Source organism: Oryctolagus cuniculus, chromosome 11, assembly GCF_964237555.1.
Source record: "Oryctolagus cuniculus chromosome 11, mOryCun1.1, whole genome shotgun sequence".
NCBI lineage: Eukaryota > Metazoa > Chordata > Mammalia > Lagomorpha > Leporidae > Oryctolagus > Oryctolagus cuniculus.
This window is the reverse complement of record NC_091442.1, coordinates 89,011,883-89,039,243: the sequence shown is the minus strand read 5'-3', so window position 1 is coordinate 89,039,243 and position 27,361 is coordinate 89,011,883. Positions and strand designations below refer to the sequence as shown.

The window sequence follows — 27,361 nt, the reverse complement described above, 5'->3', positions numbered from 1 at the left end:
GCATGTTAAGCCACCCCCTGTGATACCAACAACACATACGGGAACCAGTTCAAGTTGTGGCTTCTCCATTTTTGATCCAGTCCCTGCTGACAGCCTAGGAAAAGCAGTGGAAGATGGCCCAAGTGTTGGGTCCCTGCTCCCACATGCAGGAGACCAGGAAGAAGCTCCTGGCTGCTGGCTTCAGCCTGGCCCACACTGTGGCCAGATGGGGAGTGAATTATTGGAAGGGAGAGTTCCCTCTCTGTGTCCCTCTCTATAACTCTGCCTTTCAAATAAATACAACAAATCTTATATAAAAAAACCCTAGAAATAAGCCCTATATCTCAATACTAAAATAACATTTATACAAGTCAGTGAAGACCTATTATAATATAAAAATTATAATCAGGTCATTTCTAAATAGATCAACATAATTTGCATTTTTTTATCCATATTGTGAAGAGCTCATGAATATCTGTTAAAGGCCTGTCAGAAGTTCACAGCAATTAAATAAAATAGCATGAGGTCAGGAAAAGCTCAATATGATGTGAGAATGAAAAAAAAATTACCTGAATATATACAATAAGCTGATGAGATGTGTGGGGCGAGAGGTAGGTGATAGTGGTTGTGAGGGGGCAATGTACTGTCTTCTCTAAAAACTTTTCAGGCAAGAGAAATACTTCTTTTAAATGTGTATTTATCATATTTAAGAAGAAATAGCTTCAGTTTGGTTTTCTCAGAATATCATTTTTTCAGAAAATTAAGACTTATTGATAAGAATTGAAATCAACAATGAAAATAAGTGTAACACTGGTAGAGCACATGACATATGTGTAGTGTTATGATTTAGATGTGAAAGTCATGTTCAAATTCAATCTCAGTTGTGAGGTAATAAGAAGGGAGAAACATTATCTAACAATGAATTTAAAAGGGGAACCTTTGGAAAGTGACTCAACATCTAAGATGGTTGAAGGTTGGAGGCTTTATAAGAAGACAGAGAAGAACCTGCAGACACACACACACACACCACCACCATTGTGGTGCCCAGGACCTCCTCTGAAATCTTTCAGCAAAAAGGCCATCACTAGATGGGTTCTCTTGGCCTTTGAGCTTCATAACTCTGAGTCAAAACAAAAAAAAAATATAACTTACTCATGTTGTGTTCTTAGCAGAAAAGAGACTACATCTGTAGTTAATAGCCTTTCATTTATTCAGGCAATAACAGGAATTAAATAAGTAAAACAAAACTTTCTAGTAATATTGTATCTTCTCTTAACTCATATTTCTTTTTTTAAATTTTTTTTATTTTTTTAACTTTTATTTAATGAATATAAATTTCCAAAGTACAGCTTATGGATTACAATGGCTTCCCCCCATAACATCCCTCCCACCCGCAACCCTCCCTTTTCCCACTCCCTCTCCCCTTCCATTCACATCAAGATTCATTTTCGATTCTCTTTATATACAGAAGATCAGTTTAGCATTCATTAAGTAAAGATTTCAACAGTTTGCTCCCACACAGAAACATAAAGTGAAAAATACTGTTTGAATACTAGTTATAGCATTAAATCTCAATGTATAGCACACTAAAGACAAAGATCCTACATGAGGAGTAAGTGCACAGTGACTCCTGTTGTTGACTTAACAGATTGACACTCTTGTTTATGGCATCAGTAATCACCCTAGGCTCTTGTCATGAGCTGCCAAGGCTATGGAAGCCCCCTGAGTTCACTGACTCTGATCATATTTAGACAAGGCCATGGTCAAAGTGGAAGTTCTGTCCTCCCTTCAGAGAAAGGTACCTCCTTCTTTGATGACCTGTTCTTTCCACTGGGATCTCACTCGCAGAGATCTTTCATTTAAGTCCCCCCCCCTCCCCCCAGAGTGTGTTGGCTTTCCATGCCTGAAATACTCTCATGGGCTTTTCAGCCAGATCCACATGCCTTAAGGGCTGATTCTGAGGCCAGAGTGCTGTTTAGGACATCTGCCCTTCTATGGGTCTGCTGTGTATCTCACTTCCCATGTTGGATCATTCTCTCCCTTTTTGATTCTATCAGCTAGTATTTGCAGACACTATTCTTGTTTATGTGATCCCTTTGGTTCTTAGTCCTATCATTATGATCAATTGTGAACTCATATTTCTATGGACACTTTACAAATTTATAAATACAGAACTAAAACTTTGGTAGGTATCAGTTTTAAAAAGGGGGAAAAATGCAATACACATTCATTTCATTGAGAGCTCTTCTCCGTTATACAAGGCCTTTCCTAAAAACAATTTTTCCTGTCCACATAGACCATATTTTGACATGGTAAACAGTTATTTTGTGATGAGCCAGTTGAATCCAAAATAAGAAGAAGGAGGTAACAAAGAAACAGGAATCTGAGAACCAGAGTTAAAAACTCTTACTTCCAAATAAGCCTGTCTAGCTATAAGATCTTGAGCTAGTAAACTAAAAATCCAGAGTTTTGTTTTTCGTAGGTGTAAATATGTGGTTTAAATTATATGGTGAAATCAGTCATTTGGAAGGTCACCACCATCTGCACAATCCCTTAGATCTGTAAGACTAATAAAAGCATTCGCTTTATAATGGAAAAGAACTTGTAATTCAGGGAAGCATTTGGCATTATGGTTAAGTCATTAGTTGGGATGCTTGCACTCCATATCAGAATGCATGGATTTATGTCCTGGCTCGACTCCCAATCCTAGCTTTCTGCTAATGGACTACCTGGGAGGCAATAGTTCATAGCCCAGATAGTTGGAACCCTGTCACCCACATAGGTGACCTGGATTGAGTTCCTGCCTCCCAGCTGTGGCCTGGCTCTACCCCTGCTCCTGCAGGAATTTGGGAAGTGAACCCGTGAATGACAGATCTCTGTCTCTCTTTTTCTCTCATTGTCTGCCTTTCAAAAAATAAAATAAATAATTTTTCAAAAAGAATCTGTAATTCAAAGCTGATTTAACCATCTTTCTAAGCATCTATTATAATGATATCTTGATACTTTAAAGCCAACCTTACCAGAATAATCTGGGTGTGTCACTGTGATGCTATATTCTAAATCCACCAAAATTTTTTTCTGCTCAACTCTGGCCATATTCATTATATTTGGTAAGAAATGATTATGAGTGAATGGCAGGAGGTTCAGATGCGTCTACGTGTAAGGGAATGAAGCAAAACAAAAAAAATTAGTCAAGAATATCCCAGCAAAAGGAGCTATCTGTGCATATAAGCAGGGCATGTAGCAAAAGGAACCATGGCAAGAAATGAAACTTAAAGCTGTCCCTTGCAATGGAGACAAGAGGACAAGCATGAGGTGAGAAGGATTGTGGGAAGTAAGGCTAGAGAGATTGGGGTTAGATCATTCAGGATGCCATAAACTATACTGTGGGATTTCCTTTCCTCTTTTAAGAATAATAAAAACTGCTAAAGGATTTTTAAACAAGGCATGGTGAGGGTAGAGGTGAGATTTCAAGGGTTGCTTCATTTATATTACAGGTCTATTCATTGTGACTCTTACTATTTTCCAGCACTGAGCAAAACACTAACATATACCACACTTCTGGTAGCTCTCATTAATCATGAACTCTATTACATCTAATCAATCCAAGATGATTCAGAAAGTACTTGAGTGTCTTGATGCACCTCTTGGTCTTTTTTGTGCACATTGAAAATCAATAGAGTACTGTGGATACACAGGTTGCAAAATATTTTTCTGAAACAGTCGTGGCATTATTATGTATCTTAAAAGTTGCTTTTCTCAGGAAATTGCTTTTAATAACTTGCTGGGTTTTTTTTTATTAAGTAGGAAACAGAAACATTTGACGTGTCAGACTTCTAGGTGTACTTATGTTTATCTTAAGTGATCAATGAACATTGGTCTGCTATATTTTATTTATGTTTCAAACTCTCCCTTGACTGAGAGTTCCTTGAAACCAAAGTATGAGTCATGTTCACATTTGTGTCATAGCAATTAGTGCAACGTCTGGCATATAGAAGGTCATCAATACTCGTTGATTGAATAAATGGAAATGAAATCAAGCCATTTATTTTTTATATGTTCTGGTACAGGTTTTCACAATTCTTAAAATGTCAAATCAATTCAATGCATATTTAATGAGCTACTACTCTGTAAGAAAGTGCTAGACAAGTATGAGTATTTATAACTGCCCACAAGTGTTTGCAGATGCTAAGTCTATCAGACACACTTATGTTTTACCACATGCTCCTCGTTGTCCCTCCTGGTACTGTTGAATACATATGAGCATCTATAAATGCTGTTTAATGAACAAGCCTTCCTCCTTAGCAAAATATATATATGGCCTATAGTTCTTTCTTTGTTTCAAAGACAGTTTATTATATTAGGATGTAATGTGATTTGTGAAAAAATCCATTTCTTCCATGAGCAATTAGAAATTAGCAAGTGCTAAGTAATGATCTAAATAGTTTATATAATTTATTTTTTCGTTTTAATAACTGAGAATCCATTGAGATGCATTATAATTATGATTCAATATTAGAGAACGTAGATAATATCATTCAGCAAAGGCAAATAATTTGCTCCTTTTCGTGATGAAGTAAAGTATTGAACCAATAATGGAGCCCAAGAATCTCTGATTTACACTCTGTGTTCTAATCCAATTCTCTTATTAGAGTTGTGCCAGGGAAATTAAGTGTAGATAATAAGTTTGCTTTATCATTTCCTATAGAAACACCCTCTGCCATAAAGAATCATTTGAACTAGAGATTTCTCTCTGTCTGGAAATTGGCAGTATATTATTCAATGCTTTTTTAATAAAATTCCAATAAGAAAAAGATAGGATTCTGGATTTTATGGTATTGCTGTACCTGCATCAAGTACTAGTTAAAGAATGCCTTAGTTAAACATATGGCTATTTGGGAGGGTACATTGAGATGCTAATTTAGAATTAAGAAGGTATTTAAACACAGATGCATTCTTAGTTTAAGTGGGAAGCTTAGAATGGGGCAATGGGAATTAGGGGATCAACCAAGAAATGATGAGATGGGAGTCAGCTATAAAAAATGGGTATTTCCTCACATTTTCTCTTTTTTTCTGTGTGTTTTTTTTAATTTTTAAATGTATTTATTTTTCAAAAAGTAGAGAGATTAAAAAAGAGAGACAAACAGAAAGACAGAAATCTCTGTCACCAGAGACAGAGAGCTTTGTTCACCAGCCACCTCCAAAATGCCTACAAAAGCAGGGCTGGACCAGTCTGGAAAACAGTTCATGTTCCCAATGTGGGTGGCAAGGACCCAATTATTTGGACCCTCACTGGCTGTCCTATTGGAACAGGAAGTCAAGTTAGTTATGGAACCCAGGAACTGCAAGTAGTGTCTTAACCACTAAGCCAAATGCCCATTGTTTTGGTGTGCTTTTCATTCTCTTACTACTTCATTCCCTACAAACATATTTCTGTGGTCTTTGATATACATCTTGATTTGATGTATCAAGTCATCTTTCCATTTTTGAAAAGATTTAACTTGAATTTTCCTCCAATGCCAAAGCTTATTTATTTTTAAATTATACATCTATGTAGCAAAATAATACCAATGAATAATAAAAAGTCTACATTGGAACTGATTACCTTTCTCTCACCATATACAACATTATTTGTTCTTGAATTAAGGTGTTTTAATTTTAATGGTGTTGTGTCAAAATGAAAAATTGGTTCTGCAGTGGATAATATGGGCTTTATTCAGAAACAACAAAAATAAGACCTTTCATATATATGTATATATATAGTATGTATAGTATTATGTCTACATTGTGTTGTGTATATGTATATATATACCATATATAGATTATATATACAGATACATATATATTTTACTTAAATACAATATTATATATATTGTATACATACTATATATTGCATTTGTATATTACATATACTTATATGTAGTACTATATATAAATTATATTGTATATATATTATATTGTATATGTATATATGTTGCATATGTATTTTGTTATATTCATTATGTCATAGGGCTTTTATGCTAACATTCAGGGTGCTGCATTATGGAAATCATGGAAATGATTGATACTACACTGAAACTATTCAACCTAAACTTTACTCACTTTATGGTAAAGAAAGCAAAAAGGACTCACAGGCTTGAGTTTGAGAACAGCCTTGATATTGGAGGCAAATCTGTTTCTCCAAGATGTTTAATGAATCTTACTGAGTTGCATAACTGATATAAATATAAATCACAGCTAACATCTATTGACTATATACTAAGTTATAGTTCTGTACATGTTGCATATCCTAGCATTTTCCTAACTTGGTTAACAGCAGAGCAGGAGTATTGACTTATCCAGTGGTTAAGTAATTTCTCAACAAATGGAGCAACAGGATTTAATCTTAATAATATTTCATTAATATATGAATAGTATATGCTTTATACATTTGATTCTTCAGTTGCTTTAAAACATGAGTATAATATCTTAGCCTTTGGTGTCTCCTACTTTTCCCTACTAGTTACATTGAATTTTAAATTTGAAACAAATATACAGGTTTGTTGTAATAGTAGTAGTAGCAGTAGTAGTAAATTTTCTCCCTTTAAATACTTTTAGTTTTCCTTGCCTTAATAAATACCTCAGAGTTTTTTGTAGTTTGTTTGGTTTAGTTACTTAGATTTCCATTTCCCTTTGTCTAAAGTAGATTTAAATGCACTCAGAAAAATGAAGTTCTCTTTAGTATATTCAAACACATCAAATAATCTGTCAGTTTTATTTCTTATTTTAAGAAAAAATTTATTTATTTGAAAGGTAAAATTTCAGAAAGAGGGAGAGGCAGAGAGATATAGATCCACTGGTTCACTTCCCAAATGTCCCCATGGCCAGGGCTGGGCTAGGTTGAATTCAGAGGCCAGGAGTTTCATCTAGCTTTCCCACATGGGTGCAGGGTTCCAAGCACTTGGGCCACCTTCCACTGTTTTCTCAGTTGCATTAACAGGCAGCTGGACTGGAAATCAAGTAGCTTAAATTGAAACCAATGACCATATTGGATACCAGCATTGCAAGGGGTGAATTAATTTGCTATACCACCAAGCTGGACCCAATTTTATTTCTTTATAGTTACTTTTTGTTTGAATATATTTCCTAGAAATGTCAACCTTATTTCTAATTTATATTGATTGTTGTCCAACCTTGCTACCTAGTTACCATGTTGAGCTCCTTCCATCACCATTAACTAGAAAATCCACATGGTTTCCCTTGAGTGTTATACCTATTTCCTGAACTCACGTCTTCCTCTTTCTTTACCCATAGCTTTGGTGGGAGACATCCTGCAACTTCTTTATGACAAAGGGTATGAAGGTCACATTGCTATGCATTTTCATGTGCGAAGACGCCATGAGATATTATTTCATCTTTAGTTGGTAAGGTGGATAGGCATAAATGTCTGTATTGAAAGTATATTTTTAAGCATCCACTGTTCTATTCTCACTTTGCTGTTGAGAAATTTGGTGATGGTCTAATCTGATTCATGAATTATATTTAAAAACATGTATTTGAAAGGCAGAGTGACACATATGGTGTGAGAAAGAGACCCTTCATCTACTGGTTTACTCCCCCAAAACACCCCAAATTCCAGGGCTGGACTGGACCAAAGCCAGGAGCTTGGAACTCCATACACATTTCTCATAGGGGTGGCAAGGTCCAAAGCACTTGGGCCATCTTCCTCTACTTCCCCAGGTGCATTAGCAGGGAGCTGTATCAGAAGCAGGGCAGCTGGGACTCATGCTCTAATATGGGATGCTGGTATCACAAGGACAGCTTAACCCACTAGGCCACAACACCAGACACTGGCCCCTAATTCCTGAAATGTTTATGTAATCTGATTGTTTTTCATGTCAGACTTGCAGGATCTTTCCTTTACTGCCAGCAGTTTAAAATTACCAAAAATTTCCTTTAATGTGCATCTTTTTCATTAATTTTGCTGACCCCTCATGGGTATTTTCAGCACCAAAATATGTGTGCTTTTGGGATTTTCACTTTATTAATTACATATGACAAAACATTATGATCTGTCTCCAATAAAGAAAGAATCATTGTGAGGGGACTGAGGGATTTTTTGGCCGATACCATGATTTTAGTTATAAAAAACTGTGTGGAGTGAAATATGAGTCAATTTTTTTACAGACTGTATAGGGAAGACTAAACAAAGGATGATGCAGTATATTTAAATTTTTTTTTTATTTGAAAGACTAACAGAGAGAGGTAGATGCAGAGAGAGAGGTCTTCCATTCGCTGGTTCACTCCCCAAATGCTCGCAATAGCCTGAGCTGAGCGGATCCAAAGTCAGGAGTCAGGAGTTTCTCCAGGTCTCCCACACTGGTGCAAGGGCCCAAAGACTTGGGCCATCTTTTATTACTTTCCCAGGCCATAGCAGAGAGCTGGATTGGAAGAGCAGCAACAGGGATTAGAACCTGGTGCCCATATGGGATGCTGGCGCTCTAGGCTGGGGCTTTAACGCACTGGGCCACAGTGCCGACCCCAATGCAATATTTTTTAAATGATTTGGAAATTAATGAAAGGCTTAGATTACTATATGCTCAGGACAACACTGGGTGAAGGGTAAAATTTGAGCATGAGAAGAATTTAGTAAACTTGGCACAGGCCAGCCACAAAGAAAGAGAGCCCACTTCTGCTTTCTACAATTTAAAGGCTCAAGGGCCCTGACCCTGATCCAAGGGAAAGAGCCATTGGTTTACTCATTCTGAGATCTAGAATCTGGGGAAGATTTGGAATCTTGGCCAGGTACTTAGAGATTACACAGTACCTAAAAGTCAGATTGTATACTTCACGAAGGCCTGTTAAAAAAACAAAAAACAAAAAAAAAAGTGTGATAAATTTTTGGTCAAGAGTTTATTTCCAGCATCTTAGTTGATTCTGAATTCAGGGTGATAGGTGGAACTATCTCTCTTTCAATCTACAAGCAGTTTTGATTTTCTATTTGTCACAGTGAAAAGTAATTGTACCGGGAGTATGTAATCTCTGGAAGAAAAAAAAAAAACATTTCTTCTTATCTCCAACATTTTCACCAGATACTTAGTGACTTTTTTTTTTTTCTGGTTTTGCCTGAAAAAGGCTAGTGCATTTTCCAGATCTAGAGTTTTAAGCATGGACTGACAGAGATGATAGATAAGTTTTTCTAGTTGTATCACAGAGACTTCAGTCACACCGATTGTTATTTTTGTTAACAAAGTGCGAAGTTCCAAAGCCTTTTAGAGTGACTGTTTTCCTTTGATGATTTCATGAACTGAGTTGCATAATGAGCTCCTGCACAATGAGTCAACCAAGATCTGCTGTGAGATCATAGATTCCTACAGCCTCTCTATAATGTCCCAAACTTATGACTATGATTTTACCACTTAAAAATGGCTAAAGGAGCACCCAGGGTGTTTTTTTGTTGTTGTTGTTGGTTTTTTGTTTTTTTTTTATTTGGGGACTCATAGGCTATTACTGGATAATTCTTGTTAAAGGATAACAAGAGATGCATTACTTGATATCAGCTACATAGAGAAAAAAGTCACAGATAAAAAGGATTATTATGTACAGGTATTGTACAAAATTAGACATTTAAAACAACTTTATGGATGTGAGTATGTATAAGCAGTTTGCTAGTAATTATGAAATCTTTATTTAAAACCCTTTACTACATTTACCTAATTGTAACACACAGATAAATAGATGCATGTGCTTCAACTTAGAGACTATAACATAAGACAGTATTCTCACTTTGTTACAGACTGTTGCTTAATGCCTAACTCTAAAAAATGTCAGTGCTGGTGTATACTTGAATAAGAGCAATTAAAATGTGACAATAGGGCAGATGCCAGACACAAAACTTGCTCTTATGAATAGAAGGCTTTGGAGTCTTAAAATTCTATAAAAAAAAAAAATCACACTTTCATCTTTGTCATAAGGTTTTCTTTTTTTCCACAGGACCCATTCCTACTCAAATATGTGTGCTGCTCTCTTTCCACTCCATACACCACATCCATTTAAGTACCCTTCTCTGAGTCTTTGAAAAGGACTATTTTGATGTGGCTAAGAAAGGGCATCACTTTTGCTAGAAACATGCAGGGAAATTCTTCATCCAGATGGGAACTGATGAATTGCTGCAAGATCTTTGAATATTGAATCAGTGCCTCCTTGTACAGATCCCCTGATTAGTCCTTTTGTCTTCCTTAGCCATCATGAACCTGCTACAAGATTAGCCTCTATGTCATGTTCCTTCTCAAACTTGCCAGACAAGTGACATGTGTCTCATTACCTGAAGTGGAATGATCTAGATTTTTCTAGTATTCATTCCCTAAACTGTTGTTTGACATAAACATTCACAATTTTTGTTGGAGATTTTTTAGAACACTTTTTACTTATTTTTAAAAGTCTGATGTAGCACATGCAAACCTTTAAGTCAATTCTCAAAGGTTTTGACAGTGAGTTTTAAAGCCAGCAACAGTCAATCATCGGCCCTGCTGGGGCAGAGAGGCATACAAGAGTGTCACCCACCTTCCACACTCACAAATTCTTATTGAAGCAATTCGATTAGGACTCTAAATTTTGGCAATTTCTAACTGAGATTCAAATAAGTAGATATGACAGAAAAAATACTGGCTTGCAGTGTAAATTTAAGAGCTGTTAACATTCTTGACATTGACCTATCTTCTAGCACTGTTATAAAACCAAACCAAATCAAATCAAATAATCCATGCAAGATGATAAGCAGAATGCCTAGCACAAATTAAACATGTATACTGGTGATCATGGTGATAGTACTTTTTTCTTTTACTATTATAATCATCATAATACTTCTGGTCATGTGGACACCTCTGAAAGACCTGAAGTCTTCTAGGTCTAAGTTACCGTGCAATCATTAATATTTCAATTGATCTTTCACTCTGTGTCTTTTGAAAGCAACCCTAAGTTTGAAACCATGTTTTGAGCACAGTTGGGTTTACATGAACAACTCCTTTCTTCTGCAATATATAAAATGTGTTCCGACCTCCCTATCAAACTTTAACTTCAGGTCTGAATTTCTGAGATCAATGTTGTTCCTGACTCATCAGGATGGAAGTGGTAGGCCTTGGTTTTATGTAATTTGGGTAACATGAGGCAAAGGAGGGGGAATTAAAATGAAAAAAAAAAAAAAAAAACGAGTGAAATTGTAAAATTGTGTATCAGTGACAAAGCAGAATAGATGCCTTTTCACTTTTTATTTGTTGAATTCTTTATTTAGTGACTCATTAAGCCTTTGGCTATAATATAAACAAGAATATGGTATCTAAAAAATCATACATAAAATGTTAATTCAAAAAAGAAAGTAAAATATCCTTAACTATACATCATTATAAAAACGTATTGGATATAGTTGTTGAAAGAGCATGATAAAAAATATATCTTTCTGTCTACAGATCTTTAGGCCTTTTAGAAAGATTCACCACAACATTCAGAGGAAAACTAAACACATAGATTAGGGTGTATCTTAAATTTAGATATCTTCAATGATAAGTTAATGTTTTCAGTTTGCATTTAAAAAGAGAGTGCTGAATCACAAAAATAGCCTTAACTTCTTACCATAATATTTAAGAATTTATATTTCTTTCACATAGAAAAGGAGACAACATTTTTCTCATTTATTTAAATATTTTCTCTTTTTTTTCCAGAATAAAATTTAATGACACATAAACAAAGAGCCACATCATGGGGTTTTTCATTCTCAGACAGGAAAAGTGAGATGGTCTAATAATTCCAAGTGTTTTCAAAATTTTGTGCAGAAAACAGAAATAAAGATAATTTTCTGAGACTGCCACATGATAGATTTAAAGTAGACTTAAAGAAGGAAAGAATGACAATGATGATAACTAAGTATAAAAAAGAAATCCAGGTGAAATGTCAAATGTAGATAGCCTTATGAGGTTAGTTATCCCTGGAATAAGTTAGATGGAAAATGTGATTCTTACAGGGCCAGTGAATTGCCATTGGTTCACAGTCACAGTTCCTTTGAAATATGTTTGGATTTTTAAAAAGCATCCTAAGTCTTTATGAAATAAAGTAAGCACCGTCTCTTCAAAACAGTCTAACTTCTGTGAAGTAAATTTGAGAAGCTTTTGCACATAGTGCCAGTCCAAAGTCAATATTTAGAAATTAGACATCTTAAGATGATTTAAATAATACCTATTTCACAATAGGTTTGATAAATACCTATCCTTCACCACTTAAGCTGAAAAATTACATTATCACTCACATCGATAAGTTCATAATATACTTTACATATTATGCATTGTTATGAAAGGATAAATGTGTGTGTTAAGAATGTCTGTGAATGAAAAGAAAAAAAAGAGCGCCTGTGGCCACACAAACAGAGCTGCCATCTTGTGGATAACTAGGTAATGGGCCTGGAGTTATTGCAAAATATAATAAAATGCTGCATTCTAATAGTTCTAACCACTCAAATAATAATGTTCACAATAGTTTAAAACTTCTTTAAATTCCTCAGTTATAGCTATAAAATAATTACCTGAAGGACATTTTCCTTTTTTTTCTGAAGTCAATATTAACCTAAACCTTATTAATATGTAGGATGGGAAACACTGGAGGATGGTTTCTCCAGTTTAATTAGCCTCTAGTGATGATTTGTTTTGATAATATAAATAATTAGTTTAACCACAAAATTGATGTAACAGAAATAATTGTCAGGCAATTAAATACTGCAATGATTTCAGCTCCTGGGAAATATATTGTATTTAAGTATAGTAATAAAATTGAAATTTACTTGATTTGAACTCTAAAATACCTTCTACTTGGTTTTCAATAATATTTTTGAAGAGTTCATGTTCTTCATGTAAGAAGACACACACTAATATAATTTTGCTAAAATTAAGTACTCAGTCTTATAGATATTTTTTGCCCTTATATTAATCCTTTACATATTATTAAAGTTAGAATATTTCATATTCTCTGGAATCCGCAAATGCTAGCTGTTCATTCTAGTTGTAGGAATATAATTAATAATATTGGTAAACTCATTCTAAAATGTAATATTTATTATTTTCCTTTATAAAATTAGATAATTTTTAAAACCCAGAAAAATATATTTTTACTTCTCTACCTGTACATATGAAAGACTATACTCAAAAAATGACACCATCTTTTTATTGTCCTTGCAATCTCTTAATGTTCTAACCATTTTACCTTTTGAGTTTTCCTTTACATTATATAATCAGGTTACATTTCTTAACATATTATTTTATGATAGCAGTAAGCATTTTTATGTTCTTACCAGTGTTCATATTGAACCTAGATACATAAGTAGACTTATGTGCAAAATATTTTTAGACTTCAAAAGGACATCCTACAAATCACATAAAGCCCTGGCCTTTAGTATCTCTGACTTCCTAAAGAAAACTACTAAAGAGTCACTAACAACTTCATAAATCCCATTCATCATTAATCTCCAGTGTCTACTACCACTGTAAGAAAATAGGATTTTTTTCTTTTGTTATGTATAAAAACTACTCCAGACTTAACAGACTGATATTGAAATGTGATCTATAGCTTAAAAATCTTATTTATGTATTTTAGTAACACAAAACCAGGGACCTTTACTAACATAATCACTTACTAATGAATTTGCAGAGCACCAGGATTATTTGTATTTCTGATATTCACTGTGGCCCATTTCTTTAAGCCAGTTTATGTGACATCTGGCCCCTAAACAAATGCAAAACAAAGGCAGAAAGGCTACAAATTGTGTATTAAAGTCATTAGAATATGTATTTATCTTTAAACATTTACTGAATCATATGTGCATCAGTGTGCTTACTTTGTGCAATGTGATATAATTTAATTTTGCTAGTTATCTATCTCTGCCATTAAATATTTATATCATTAAAATTTTATGGAATATATGAATATAAAAACATATTTTATAAACAATTATTTTCTTCATGACATATCCTCCCAGCAATTACAATATCCTAGCATTATCATTTGTCTACCAGAAATACAGTTGACATTCCCATTGTCCAAATTCATCTTTCTGATCTGTAATTCAATTTTATGCCACTTTGCATGCAATGACACTTTTTTTGTGCACATTTCTATCCAAATGTCCATGTTTTTAGGCATATATAAATGAACAGTGTCTTTAACATTGGCCCAAAGTATACTTTGACAAATAAGTCTTTTCGAGTCTGGAATCTTGCACTTGACTAATATGATTAAATTCTGAAAAATTCTGGGAAGGTCAAAAACTTGAAGAAATAAATAAAGACCCCTGACTCATTCAGTGTTATAAACCAACTTAATCTGCAACATTATTTTCCAATTGAAACTTTAAGAATTTAAGATAATATTTCTTTTGTCATTATTTTGAGAGCACTGAAATATGTTTAATTTTTAAGTCTACCAAATATTATTGAACCTAACATATTTGATCTTTTTCCATAAAATGTTGTATTAATTATAACATATTTTTGTTTCCATTTTATATAACAAGTTTCCATAGTTTGCATCATCTGATCCCTGTATCAATTTTTCTGTAGGTAGAATTGTCATTCTCATTCAATATATGAAACATGGTAAATTTCTAAAATTCTGAAGAGCTAATAGGTGGTAGAATGAGAATTGCAGGCTAGATCTTTTGAATCTCAATCAGAAATCTTGCCTATATTTCACACACTAATTTGCTATTAAGAAAAATCAAATAAGCCAATGATCATGGAAGTTAGAACTTGGGAGGAAATTTTGAATGTACTGTCTATAAGACTGTCTTTTCATGTTATCAACTCTTAGAATTCTTATTGAAGTCATCCAGTAAAAGTAATTTTCTGTCACTGGAAATGTGGAGGGATTATAACAAGTATTTGCCCTGAATCCAATATTCAGAAGGAAATGAACCAACACAAAGGCATACAAGTGCATTGTTGGTGAATTTCCGTTCCCTAAAGATGGGGATGAATGAAGCAAATTTCCTCACTCACTCTCCAGGTGCTGATACTGTTTGCATGCTGAGCTGCACAGCTTTCAAAGGGCTTGCCCTGGGATATGGCTGTGCTGGATTTAGAAGGAGTTTGGTCATTGAATAGCTCTGGTAATTCTTGCATCTCACAGTGATGCGGCTGACAGCTCCTTTTGGTGGGGAAAGCTTGGGTATATTTCAAGGTGATTGTAGTTTTGTCCCTCCGGCAGCAAGCTGCTGCAACCAGCTTAGCCCATTATCCTCCTCTCCCACTGGACTTAAGCCTGGGGAGAAATCTGGGGCTTTTGTCAAGATAGAAGGTAAGAGATGGATAATTATTCCCTGTTTGTACTCAAAGAGAACAGTACTATATCATAAAGTAGCTTTCGATTACTGAAATGGGATTGCCTATAGTTCTAGTGACTTTTAAATTACTCTTTAAAAAACAATAGTTAACATTATCATTTCAGTGATGTTATATTTTAATATCTCATACATTAAGCTTATTACCCATAAATTTGGAGATGTTATTTAACATTTAGAGACCAAAATGCATTTCCATGTTTGTATTTTTATTAAAAGCTTTAAAAATACAGATAACTACTCTGACTGAACTGATTGAAAATTACACTTTATAATTGTCTACATTGTAATATTTCTGAATCCTACTTTCATAAATCTCACGGGATAGTACTATGAAATCAATGTAAAGTAATTAGAAAATTTAAGATTCTACTCTAGGATTATGTTGCTCTTTTACTTTCATATTCATGAATACTGTTATTTAATAAACAGACTTGAAAAATCAAATTGTCACACATTTTAATAAATTAGGTAAATATGTCTTAGGCTATCTGGGGCACAGCATTTTCAGTTTGTGATTCTCCAGGAACTCGACGTTACTTTCACTCTGCTTTTCAGCAGAAACTGTAGTCAGAGATGAGCATTTCAATTTGCAGCTGACAGTTTAGGGTTAAGATATGATTCCAGGTAACAGAAGCCAATGAGAGTACACCCAGTTGATGTTTGTGACATCATCTTCCAGGCGGAGTACATAGAACAGCTAAGGTAGCGTTCAGTTTCAGCCCCAGTGCTGTTATGATGGATGTTTACATCTCTTCATTGAGAGCCAATTATCTTGCTTTTGTGTGAGGCCCAAGGATCACTCAGGCTGCCAGGCTGCACAGAGCACTGTTGGATGTAGCTGAACGAATTGTTTTCTCTTTCTCTGGTAAGAGCCTCTTCTGTTTTACCTTCTGTTTCAAAATAAAGGTAAATGTGCCTCACAGAGGAAATAGTGGAAGGGCCGAACAGGATTACTGTCTGGTAGGCTTTTAATCAGAGCAATGTTTAAATGTTATTAAAAGGAAATGTGGATTTAGCAAAATGAATTGGAAAAGAGATTGCAAATGTGTACCTGAGAAACTAATTTGCATTGTAGAATGAATGGCAGGTAAATTCAGCTTTTCTTCAGTACAAGGAAAGTAAATGTTGCTACAGAAGTGTTATTTTGACTGTTTTAAAAATCTTATGTGTGTATGTATACTCCTCTGCTTCATTTCTTTATATTTTGCTGTTACTAGTAGAAGTAGAAATGAATGACCAAGTCATGTTGCTATAAATTTAAAATGAGCCAAAGTTTCTAATTGTTAAATGATAGTTCCTTGGGACAGTTTTCCAAAGTTGTGTCTATACAGGAAAAACAAAATATACCAGGTGAGCAAAATCTTTTGCTTCTGAAACGAAGTTGTAGCACTTTATGTTCGTATTTATCATTTCAACCCAGGGAGATGATGAGAGCAAATAATTTTCAGGAACAGAGGAAACCTCCCCCCGCCCCCAAAAAAAGAAAACATTAAAAGATGTTAAAAATTTAGTGCAGTGATTGCTTCTGAACGCCTAGAAAATCCTGTGGAGTGTAAGTCCTCAAAACACTTAAATCTTGAAAATAAAGCTTTAGATGATTTAATCACTTGTAAGTGGCAACATTTATATCTAAGCATCTTTGTAATATTGTTCTAAAACATATCTGTTTTCAGATTTTGAACTGCTGTTGGTGTAGGTGAGTGAATCTGACGGTTCTTGAAAAATCAGATACACGAAAAGCTTTTAATTGGCTGAGAATGTGTATATGCTACTGAGTGAAGAATTCAAAAACATTTTTAACTCTTTACATGGTGCTTATTATTATGATAAAAGTCAATAGATTATTGTTATTTTAAACAGTTTATTAATGAAATAAAGATAGAAAAATAACAGGTGTTATTTATTTACGTGTTCTTTTAATAGCTTTTCTATTTCAGTAGGCTACTAAAACTTTTGAATAATGATCTGTCCACTGAGCTTAGATATGCTTATACTTTTCGGATTTATCTTCCCTCTGCCTTTAACATAGTATACTTCTGCCTTTGCAAACCAGCAGTTTTGAAAATTAGAAATCAGAATTTGGAGGTGCTCAAGTTGTACTTAAAGACAGCAGGGATTTCTCAGCTATGTCACACATTTGGATCTTCTGCTAGCCCAGTCCTGCTTGGAAGCTCTTGACATTACTGTTGTTCGATTTGTCTCTCTCAGTCAATTCAGGTCTGGACAAAACTGAGCGTATAGAAAGTGTCAGGTGTGTATTAATGGGATTCAAAGAACTCAGCTTGTTGTCTCAGGAAAAGCAATATATAATCAACCCAACTTCAAAAGCTCACACATATACATCCAGAGTACGTTTTTTCTCCAGGAAATTTACATTGAGATATTATATGAATTTCAGAACGAAAGTTTAATAGTATGAACATAACAGCATAAAGATTCACAGCTTTGTAATGAAGCTTGTTTATTTTCTCCCCCTAAGTACTTAAAGTGAAATTGAATAACCCCGCGGTATTGACGCTGTCATTTTCACAGGTGATCAATCTTGACCAAAGGAAAAGTGGTTGTTTCCCAACAATTCAGCCTCTAAAAATCTATTTATGTTATTCTGTCCACAGTAAAGAAAACCTTACTCAGCCAATGAACAATCTGGACTTTTAAATTGCATTTTCTTCTCTTTAAGAGGTCTCTGAGTCTTAACCTCTATGATCACAAATGCCTGCTTTGGTAGTAATTATAGTGTTAATTTGCTTATCTCTTTGCTTTTCTTGAACCACATTATGCAGCATACATTGATATGACCTACCCGGCTTATGTACTTTGTTGATGGAAACTTTTTGTTTTCTATTTGATTTGATGTCTTTTAAAAAAGACATCTATGGGATAACAACAATCCCCTATGCCACAAACTCTTTAGGAAGGATTCCAACTGCAGGGTGATGTGGGTGAGAAGTGATGCTGCAGGTAGTGATGTGTGTGTATCCCTTGTCTGACTTAGGAGGTCATTCTATTGTTAAGACTTCTTTTGATTTTTAAAAATTATTCTTCTCTGTATCATTTCATCCACTGTACATATGTGGTGTACCTAGTGATGCAAATATTCCTGTTATCTTTTCTGAAGTTTTCTGCATATCCCAGAAGGTATATGTATGCTGTGAGATATTAATTTCTTAGGAAAATTGTTCATCAAAATATGTTTTTACTTATTCAAAATGATGATTTTTTGTATGCCTTAATTATTTCCTGGAATATAGTTTAATATAAGACCCTTCATTTTCTTCTAATGACTGAATGCATAGTACCATTTGATTTTCTAGTTTCTTAGTTCAGGAACTTGAATATAACATTAATTCTTTGCTTGTCTTGACCATTATGCTAATTCTAAGTTCCCAAGGCCAACTTTTTACTTAAGGTAGAAGATACCATAAATGTGATAACATCTTAAACACCTTGGGCTAATATTATTATGTGAATGTATGGAAATTTAGGTGTGTATTTTATGTGTATAAGTACATTGTTTATATGTATTTTAAAGCTTAAAAAGTATTTTTATGGACAAAATATCTTTCATTATTAACAGTCTGAGATAATGTAAGTGAAATTATGCAGCTAGAAAACAGAGGTTAATAATTTGCAACTTGTTGCCAACAATCTACCCAGTAAATAAATTGGTAAGTGGAGGAGTTGAGACTCAAAAATAGCTAACAAATTTTGATGTCTGCAACCAGTAAGTCTCTCCATTCCTGTAGTCCTCTCTCCATTTTCTGGATATCTAACTAGTTACTAAGTCTTTTTCTACTCTGTGCCAAACACTCTTCTAGGTACTTGGTATTTAAAACTGCCTATGTAAATGATTCTATCCTTGTATATATTAAATATTTTTCATTCCATCTGACTAGGTCCCTCTTTAAATTACCACAAATATAGAGTTAATTTTTTTTATTTTTTATTTTTTATTTATTTATTTATTTTTTTGACAGGCAGAGTGGGCAGTGAGAGAGAGAGACAGAGAGAAAGGTCTTCCTTTTGCCATTGGTTCACCCTCCAATGGCCGCCACGGCCGGCGCACTGCGCTGATCCGATGGCAGGAGCCAGGTGCTTCTCCTGGTCTCCCATGGGGTGCAGGGCCCAAGCACTTGGGCCATCCTCCACTGCACTCCCTGGCTACAGCAGAGAGCTGGCCTGGAAGAGGGGCAACCGGGACAGAATCCGGCGCCCCGACCGGGACTAGAACCTGGTGTGCCGGCGCCGAAAGGCAGAGGATTAGCCTAGTGAGCCGCGGCGCCGGCCAAATATAGAGTTAATTTTAAGGTGTGATTTGACTAAAACTGAAAACATTTCTAAGAACTGGAAAACTTGAGTTCATGAATGAACTTAAATGCATTTTGTGTGTTTCTGTAAGTTCTTAGGTGTGTTCCAAACTAAAATAGACCTGTACATACTGCATGTTTGGATTTCATGAACATGTCTATTGATTATTTTGTAGCATACTTGATCGCTGCATTATCACAAAAATAAAATAATGTATAGTGGATTTCAGGAACACCATCAAGCATTTTTGGACAAAATTTATATGTAGAGTGTATATATAAGCAAATCTAGCTTTGTGTTAATCTTCTACTTTCCAGTAAAATTCTTGGTGATAATAGTTCATCCAGTATATAGTTGTTTGGCTTTTGGTAGTGTTTATAGAGATAAATAGAAGAATGGGAAATGGAGGAATCTTATCTTTTCATTAATAAAGTTAGTATCTTCCAATTATTTGTAGTTTGGATTTGGATAAGCAAACAAAAGGGGATATCCAGTTTAAGATTATTTTCAATACATTGGCATAGATATGTACTAGTTTTAAGGACAGTTGAACCAAGAGTGCAGTTTACTGTCTATTGAATTTATTTATAGAGAGTGATTTGAAATGGAAAAAGAAGACCTTACGTATAATCTTCTCAGAGAAAAATCAATCTATACATAGAAACTATCAGTTAAATTATTTTAGATAGTATTATTTAATTAGCCACTTAAAAGTATCTTCTGACACACCTATAAATTGCAAAAACAATTCAAAGTTACCTGAACACACTTGATTTAGCAAAAATGTTTTACTCTTATATTACATAATAAAAAATTAATAGCCTTGAACTTATGCCCTTTAGTAATAATATCCATTTGAAATGGGCAGAACAAAGGAATGAAATTAGAATTCAATAATTATGAATATGGATGTAATTTTTTTTATCGGGCTTTCACTCTTCCTCAGAAGCCTTGGCCTAGAAGGTGCCTTTTCAGAGGTTAATAAATTATAAATACTCACCTATGCCCTTCAGAACAGAAACAGAGAAGCTTGTAGACATTAGAACAGCATAAGATGTAATTGTAACCCGTGGTTATTTAGCAGTTGATGTTTTGTCAAGTTTAGTAAGTGCTGGGCTTGGTATTTAGCTATTTTTATCTAATGATTTTGATATTTTATGATAATGGAAACAAACTCACATCAAATTTTGTCCAATGTTAAATTCTGTTAAAAGTAGAGGATTGGGAGTTTCTTTCTGTAATATTACTTTCAGTGGCAAAGAATTGAGCAGAGCATATAGATTATTGAGGTTCCAGACTTGACAAGGAAGTGGCCCCATTGCCATCTGCCATGGCACACTTTAAAACTCTTTACAACATTTGGATCAATATGGAAAATGTATTTTTGCTAAAACTGATTATATGTACTCATACTGCATACTTATAACCGGTACTTAAAACCATGAACTGAAGGAATCCTATAATGTAAGGTAGAGAATGATTAAGCTGCTGTGATAGATAGAAAGGCATGGTATGAAGTGAAGTTCCAGAAACTTTCCTTACCTTGAAGTACGGAAGACTCTATAATCAAGTTCACCAGCAGTTCTGCTCAGTAGAGCAAGAAAATAACAGATGTTTTGAAAGATATTTTTGTTAATTTCTATGCACTGTGGTTTTAGGTACAAACAGAGTATAAGTCTTCCTGTTTTTGTTAAAAAAATAGGAGAGTTAAAAGTACCTATGTCGTACAGTTGTGAAAATTTTGTGAACTAATCCTACAAGTACTGAAAACAAGTACAAGTCTAGGATATAGTAAGTGCTCCATTAGTGTTGCCTCTAAATTATAATATTTTCACTGTTACTGATTTGTTTAGAATTGTGTGTGTGTGTGTGTGTGTGTGTGTGTGTTAATCAATTCAGAGTCATTAAAAACTGAAATTCAGGAAAGGTATTTAACTTAGTGGTTAAGCTGCTGGTTGAAACACCTGCAACCCATATCTGAGTGCCTGGGTTTAGGTCCTGGCTCTACTCCTGATTCCTGACACTAGTCCTGAATCCGACTTTCTGCTAATGTTCACTCTGGGAGGCAGTAGGTAATAGCTCAAATGATTGGGTCCCTCCCACCCATGTGGAAGACTCAGATTGAATTTCTGGTTCCTGGCGTTGGCCTGGCCTAGCCTCAGCTGCTGAAGGCATTTGCAGAGAGAACCACAGAGGAGAGTTCTGTCTCTGTCTCTGTCTTTCTACCTCCTAAATAAATTAGTATCTTAAAAATATATGACGTTCACCAACACAAAATCTCTACTAGACTACAAATTCAGAAACTGTGGCAACCTGTCATACTAATTATTCTTAGAATTTGATGTTAATTTCAATAAATTTTAATTTTAATGATATTAATGATTTAATAATAATTAAATTTTAATGATATAGATTTACCATGTAATACATGAAAGATTTCTTATACATCTTAGATTTTGCACTTATAATATAAAAGTGCATTAAATAACTTTTAGGAACCTTTTAAAAATTCTAAATATGACAGCGTGAAGTATCATATATACATAGAAATGTAAATATTAATGTAAATGAAAGTCTTTGTATTTTCTTTTACTCTATGCTACTATTTTTACCTTTTATTTATTTATTTTTAAAGATTTGTTTATTTATTTGAAAGTCAGAGTTACACAGGGAGAGAAGGAGAGAGAGAGAGAGAGAGAGTTTTATATCAACTGGTTCACTCCTCAGTCAGCCGCAACAGCTGAACCTGTGCTGGTCCAAAGCCAGGAACCAGGAGCTTTCTCCAGGTCTCCCATGTGGGTGCAGGGGCCCAAGGACTTGGGCCACCTTCTACTGCTTTCCCAGGCCACAGCAGAGAGCTGGATCAGAAGTGGAGCATCCAGAACTTGAACAGGCGCCCATAAGGGATGGTGGCACTGGAGGTGGCGGCTAAACCCACTACACCAACCCACTACATCACAGCGCCAGCCCTTTATTTCTTATTTTCTTATATTCATGACTCAATGAAAGTTTGAAACCTGAAGCAATAAAAGGTTTTATTTGATTTGTGAAGACATCTCCCTCTTCCCAACAATTCATTGTTTCATTTGAGCTATGCACTGCTGTTAGAATTAAGTTGAAACTCTTATCTCATGTTGTTCTGTATTCTTAAGCTACTCTTAAAGGCAAAGTAAGAGTATCATTGTTTTCAGAATTTATGTGCATGTAAGTAGTAAGGTAGTTTGCTTTTCTTTTTTTATTTGACAGGTAGAGTTATAGTCAGTGAGAGAGAGAGAGACAGAGAGAAAGGTCTTCCTTCTGTTGGTTCACTCCCCAAATGGCCACTACGGACAAAGCTACGCTGAAGCCAGGAGCCAGGTGCTTCTTCCTGGTCTCCCACTCAGGTACAGGTACCCAAACACTTTGGCCATCCTCCACTGCCCTCCTGAGCCACAGCAGAGAAATGGACTGGAAGAGGAGCAACTGGGACTAGAACCGGTGCTGCAGGCAGAGGAGTAACCAAGTGAGCCTTGGCGCCGGCCCTGCTTTTTTTTTTAATGGAACCTCAACCATATGCCCAATATTGTCAGGAGAGAAACAGAAAAAAATTTACATACTTTCCTACAATTTTTAATGTTATGGAATCAAGGTGTTAATGAATGTGAAAAACTAAAAGAACAATCCAATCATTCTACTAATATATTTTTTCTTTACTTCTAAATACTGTGGTTGATTTCACAAGGATTTACAGCATTGGCACGCAATCATTGTGCACTTAAGGCATGCATGCACACAGTTATCCACAAACCCCTGCTGCTTTCGAAGGACCCACAAACCGGAGAATCACACAAAGTTGGCTATAAAGAATTATATATATTGTGATGAGTTTTTTATATTAGAGATACACAAAAAGTACTCAGGGAAATAGAAAAAGGATGACTTATTTTATCTGTAAAACACAGGAAAGTCTTAAACATTAAGTTTTCTTTTAGCTGAGTTTCTAAGTACAGAGTTTTCCAAGTACAGAGCAGCAATGGATCTTCCAGAAAGGGGAGACTCCAGAAAGGACAAAGTCCAAATGAGAGGCGAAAACTCAACAGGCTCAGGTAAGGATGAGTGGTTTAGCAAGAGTAGAGGCAGGCGTGAGGGAGAACTAAAACTGGCTGCTAAATATTGAAACAAATACTGAATGTAAATAACCAGGAAGGACAGCTGGTCATAAGTACATTGCTGTAATCTGTGGCTAGAGGTTGCCATTAGATTGCTTAAACTTTAAATACTGCCAAGTGTCTGTGATGAGATCATCACTGTGGTATTGAGTAAATGAGCAATGCTTCCCCAAAGAACCTGGGGGCAAGATTATGTGGAACTATTTTAAGCAGTCTGACACATCAATGTAATAACAAAGGCCAAGAGAATAATTTCAATTATTATTATATTTCTCTTTCTATTTATTTTTTTTTTAAATGGATAGTCCCTAGTGTGGTGGATAATTGAGAATACAGAAGAGTGTGATGGGTGTTTGATATGGAGGTTAAAAGGCTGGTTGAGCAGCCCACATCCCATATCATAACGCCTGAGTCCTGACTTTGCTCCCAATTCCAACTTCCCACTAATGTGCACCCTAGGAAGCAGTAGGTAATGGGTTAAGTAGTTTGGTCCCTGACACCCAAATGGCAGACCTGGTTTGAATTCCTGGCTCCCAGGGTCAGCCTGGCCTGGTTACAGCCATAGTAGACATTTGGAGAGTGAATCAGTGGGTCAGCTATCTCTTTGTCTTTTTCTCTCTCATTTTTGTATCTATGCCTCTCAAAACATCTTTTAAAAGAATAAAAAAAAAATGTGTCTCACATGAAATTATTCAGGGGAATACCAGAGTTTTGGGACTAGTCCTCAAAGTCAATATTTATTTGCTATTTTCACTATCAACAACCTTGAGGAAGTATCAGTTAGGGATAGGAATTGTCTGATCCCCAATTACAAAATGTTTTAGTATTGTACTAGCATCAGCTGAAAGGTCCAGAAGAATGAACTCTTATTGTACTTGTTTTAGAAATGCCTTGAGCAACCTAGGAACTGTTTAGTAATTATTGAAAATAGAAAGAAACATTGCATCACTCCCTCCTTGCTGTAAGATTTTCTTAGGTATTCATAGATCAACAATGGAGGAAGTGAAAAGATAAAAATTAACGGTAAAACTACTACTCAAACAGTACTCTATACTTTATGTGTCTTTGTGGGTGCAGTCTGTTGAAATCTTTACGTAATATATACTAAGTTGATCTTTTGTATATAAAGATAATTGAAAATGAATCGTGATGAAGAATGGGATGGGAGAGGGAGTGGGAGATGGGATGGTTGTGGGTGAGAGGGAGGTTATGGGGGGGAAAGCCGCTATAATCCAAAAGTTGTACTTTGGAAATTTATATTTATTAAATGAAAGTTGAAAAGGGGGCTGGCGCCATGGCTCACTTGGTTAATCCTCTGCCTGCGGCGCCGGCAACCCATATGGGCACGGGGTTCTAGTCCCTGTTGTCCCTCTTCCAGTCCAGCTCTGCTGTGGCCCGGGAAGGCAGTGGAGGATGGCCCAAGTGTTTGGGCACCTGCACCCACATGGGAGACCAGGAAGAAGCACCTGGCTCCTGGCTTTGGGTTGGCGTAGCTTTGTCTGTAGTGGCCATTTGGGGGGTGAACCAATGAAAGGAAGACCTTTCTCTCTGTCTCTCTCTCTCACTGTCTAACTCTATCTGTCAAAAAATAAATAAATAAATAAAAAGTTGAAAAAAAAAATAACCTGCAACTATGCATTGGAGCAAGAGTAAAAGACCAGTTTCATAGTTGTTTCATAAAACTGTCCCAAAATAGTATATTCTAAGTCTATTCACTTATACAATAGTGATTAGATTCCAATATAGGAAAAGAGATAACATCCAATGATAGCAAATAAAGCCTGCCACGCCTATATTGCTATAAGTAATCTGATAAGTGGTGAAGAAACAGACATAAGGCTTGTGGTGATGTTGAATAAAGAAAATGGATGTTACATCAGGCACAAGAAGCAATAGAACAGGTCAACCCAGAAAAAGCAAGACAGTTGCTTACCTAGTTCTTGGAAAATTCCTCCCCATTTGCCTAATTGTTATCTTGACTGGTAGAGTAATATTGCATGTGTTACATTGCAAGTGATGACTTCAGGAAAGAGAACATTAGGGGAAGGAAAATAGGAAGAACTATGAGACATTAGAGAGTTGGAAATCCAGGAAGGTAAACATTTTGGGTAGGTAAAAAGAAAATACATGATTAAAAACATCCACTGGTAAACAGGATGGTGGCAACTAGTCATGGATAATAATTTATTACCTTGAGGTCAAAGATTGTCCCTAATTCTTTGAAGACCCATGATTTGAAAAGGGCCCAGCAGATGGTTGTCAATGAATCTCTTGAGTGCTGCATTGAGCAAGGGAAGGGAAGTGTAGAGAAAGGAGGGGAAGGGAAGGGGAGGGGAGAAGGTAAGAGGAGAGGGGAATGAGGGAAGGAGGAGGAACTAGTTTCTTTTCCTTGTATACTTTAGATGCGCTAAGCTTGACATACCCATTAAATAGAAAAAACAATATGCCCTGTAAATATTGGATATAAATTATTGATGAACTTGTGTCATGGGAAGAGGGAATATATGAGCTACAGAAAAAGCTTTAGGAAATCCCACTATTTAAATAGTATTATGAACAAGGGTCAGAACAAAAGAGACATGGGACTTAGAGGCTTCTGAGGTAGGAGGATAGCTAAGTGTAGACTGTCAGATCAGGAAGGAAAACATGAGACTGAGGGGAGGGAATCCACTCATATCTCCAAGCAGAAAACATGAAACTAGACTTGAAACTCCTTTCTCTCGCTTCCTTTTATTCTGTTTTCCATTGTCACCTAAAACTCTTCAGGGGCTTTCCATTAGAGGATAATAAAAAGTTAGTATGGTTTGCAAGGCTCAGTGGGGGCTGTGTGTCTTCTAGCAACATTTATATTCTCCTCTTCTCTCTCTTTTAAAGATTTATTTATTTATTTGAAAGTCAGAGTTACACAGAGAAAGAGGGAGAGACAGAGAGAGAGAGGTCTTCTATCAACTGGTTCACTCTCCAATTGGCTTCAATGGCCCAAGCTGCACCGATCCGAATCCAGGAGCCAGGAGCTTCTTCCAGGTCTCCCACACGGTTGCAGTGTCCCAAGGACCTGGGCCATCTTCTGCTGCTTTCTCAGGCCAAAACAGAGAGCTGGATTGGGAGTGGAGTAGCCAGGATTCAAATGGGCGCCCATATGGAATACTGGCACCTCAGGCAGTGGCCCTACCTGCTACGCCATAGCACCAGCCCCCTTACCTCTCTTTACAATCTCTGTTCTACCACTGAACTTTAGCTTTAGTCATTCTCTGTGGTTAGTAGGTCATTCTGAACCTTCTGCCCACACTTCCTATTTATCTTTCAAATGTCACTTAAAGACATATATCCTTGAGGAGGTCCTCCTAAACCTTGATGACCAGGACAGATCTCCATAAATTAATCTTAAAATAATATTTAACACTTACACTTCCAAAAGTTTCAGTTGGAGGCTGCTGTAGTTTGTTCTCAAGGCTTCCTGTGTTCAAGTTTAATCCTCATTTTGAGGTATTAACATGATGGAAACTTTCTGACTGTAGTATTTAGAGGTAACACCTTTGGGAAGTGATTAAGATTAGATAAATCCATT

At 35.6% G+C, this 27,361-nt stretch overlaps 1 protein-coding gene across 12 annotated transcripts in view; it reads left to right on the top strand.

Annotated features, from left to right (window-relative positions):
* MGAT4C (MGAT4 family member C) overlaps nt 1–27,361 on the top strand; it is a 777,011-nt gene that overhangs the window by 464,765 nt on the left and 284,885 nt on the right. For 2 of the 12 annotated variants that reach the window (XM_051845735.2, XM_051845738.2), the window contains exon 1: nt 13,912–16,202. The exons of 8 other annotated variants lie outside the window; for them this stretch is intronic. The gene's annotated coding sequence lies outside the window, so the exon portion shown is untranslated. Of the gene's footprint in view, nt 1–13,911; nt 16,203–27,361 lie in introns of those variants that run through there. 2 more of the 12 variants (XM_008256864.4, XM_070052670.1) reach the window with 1 other exon arrangement.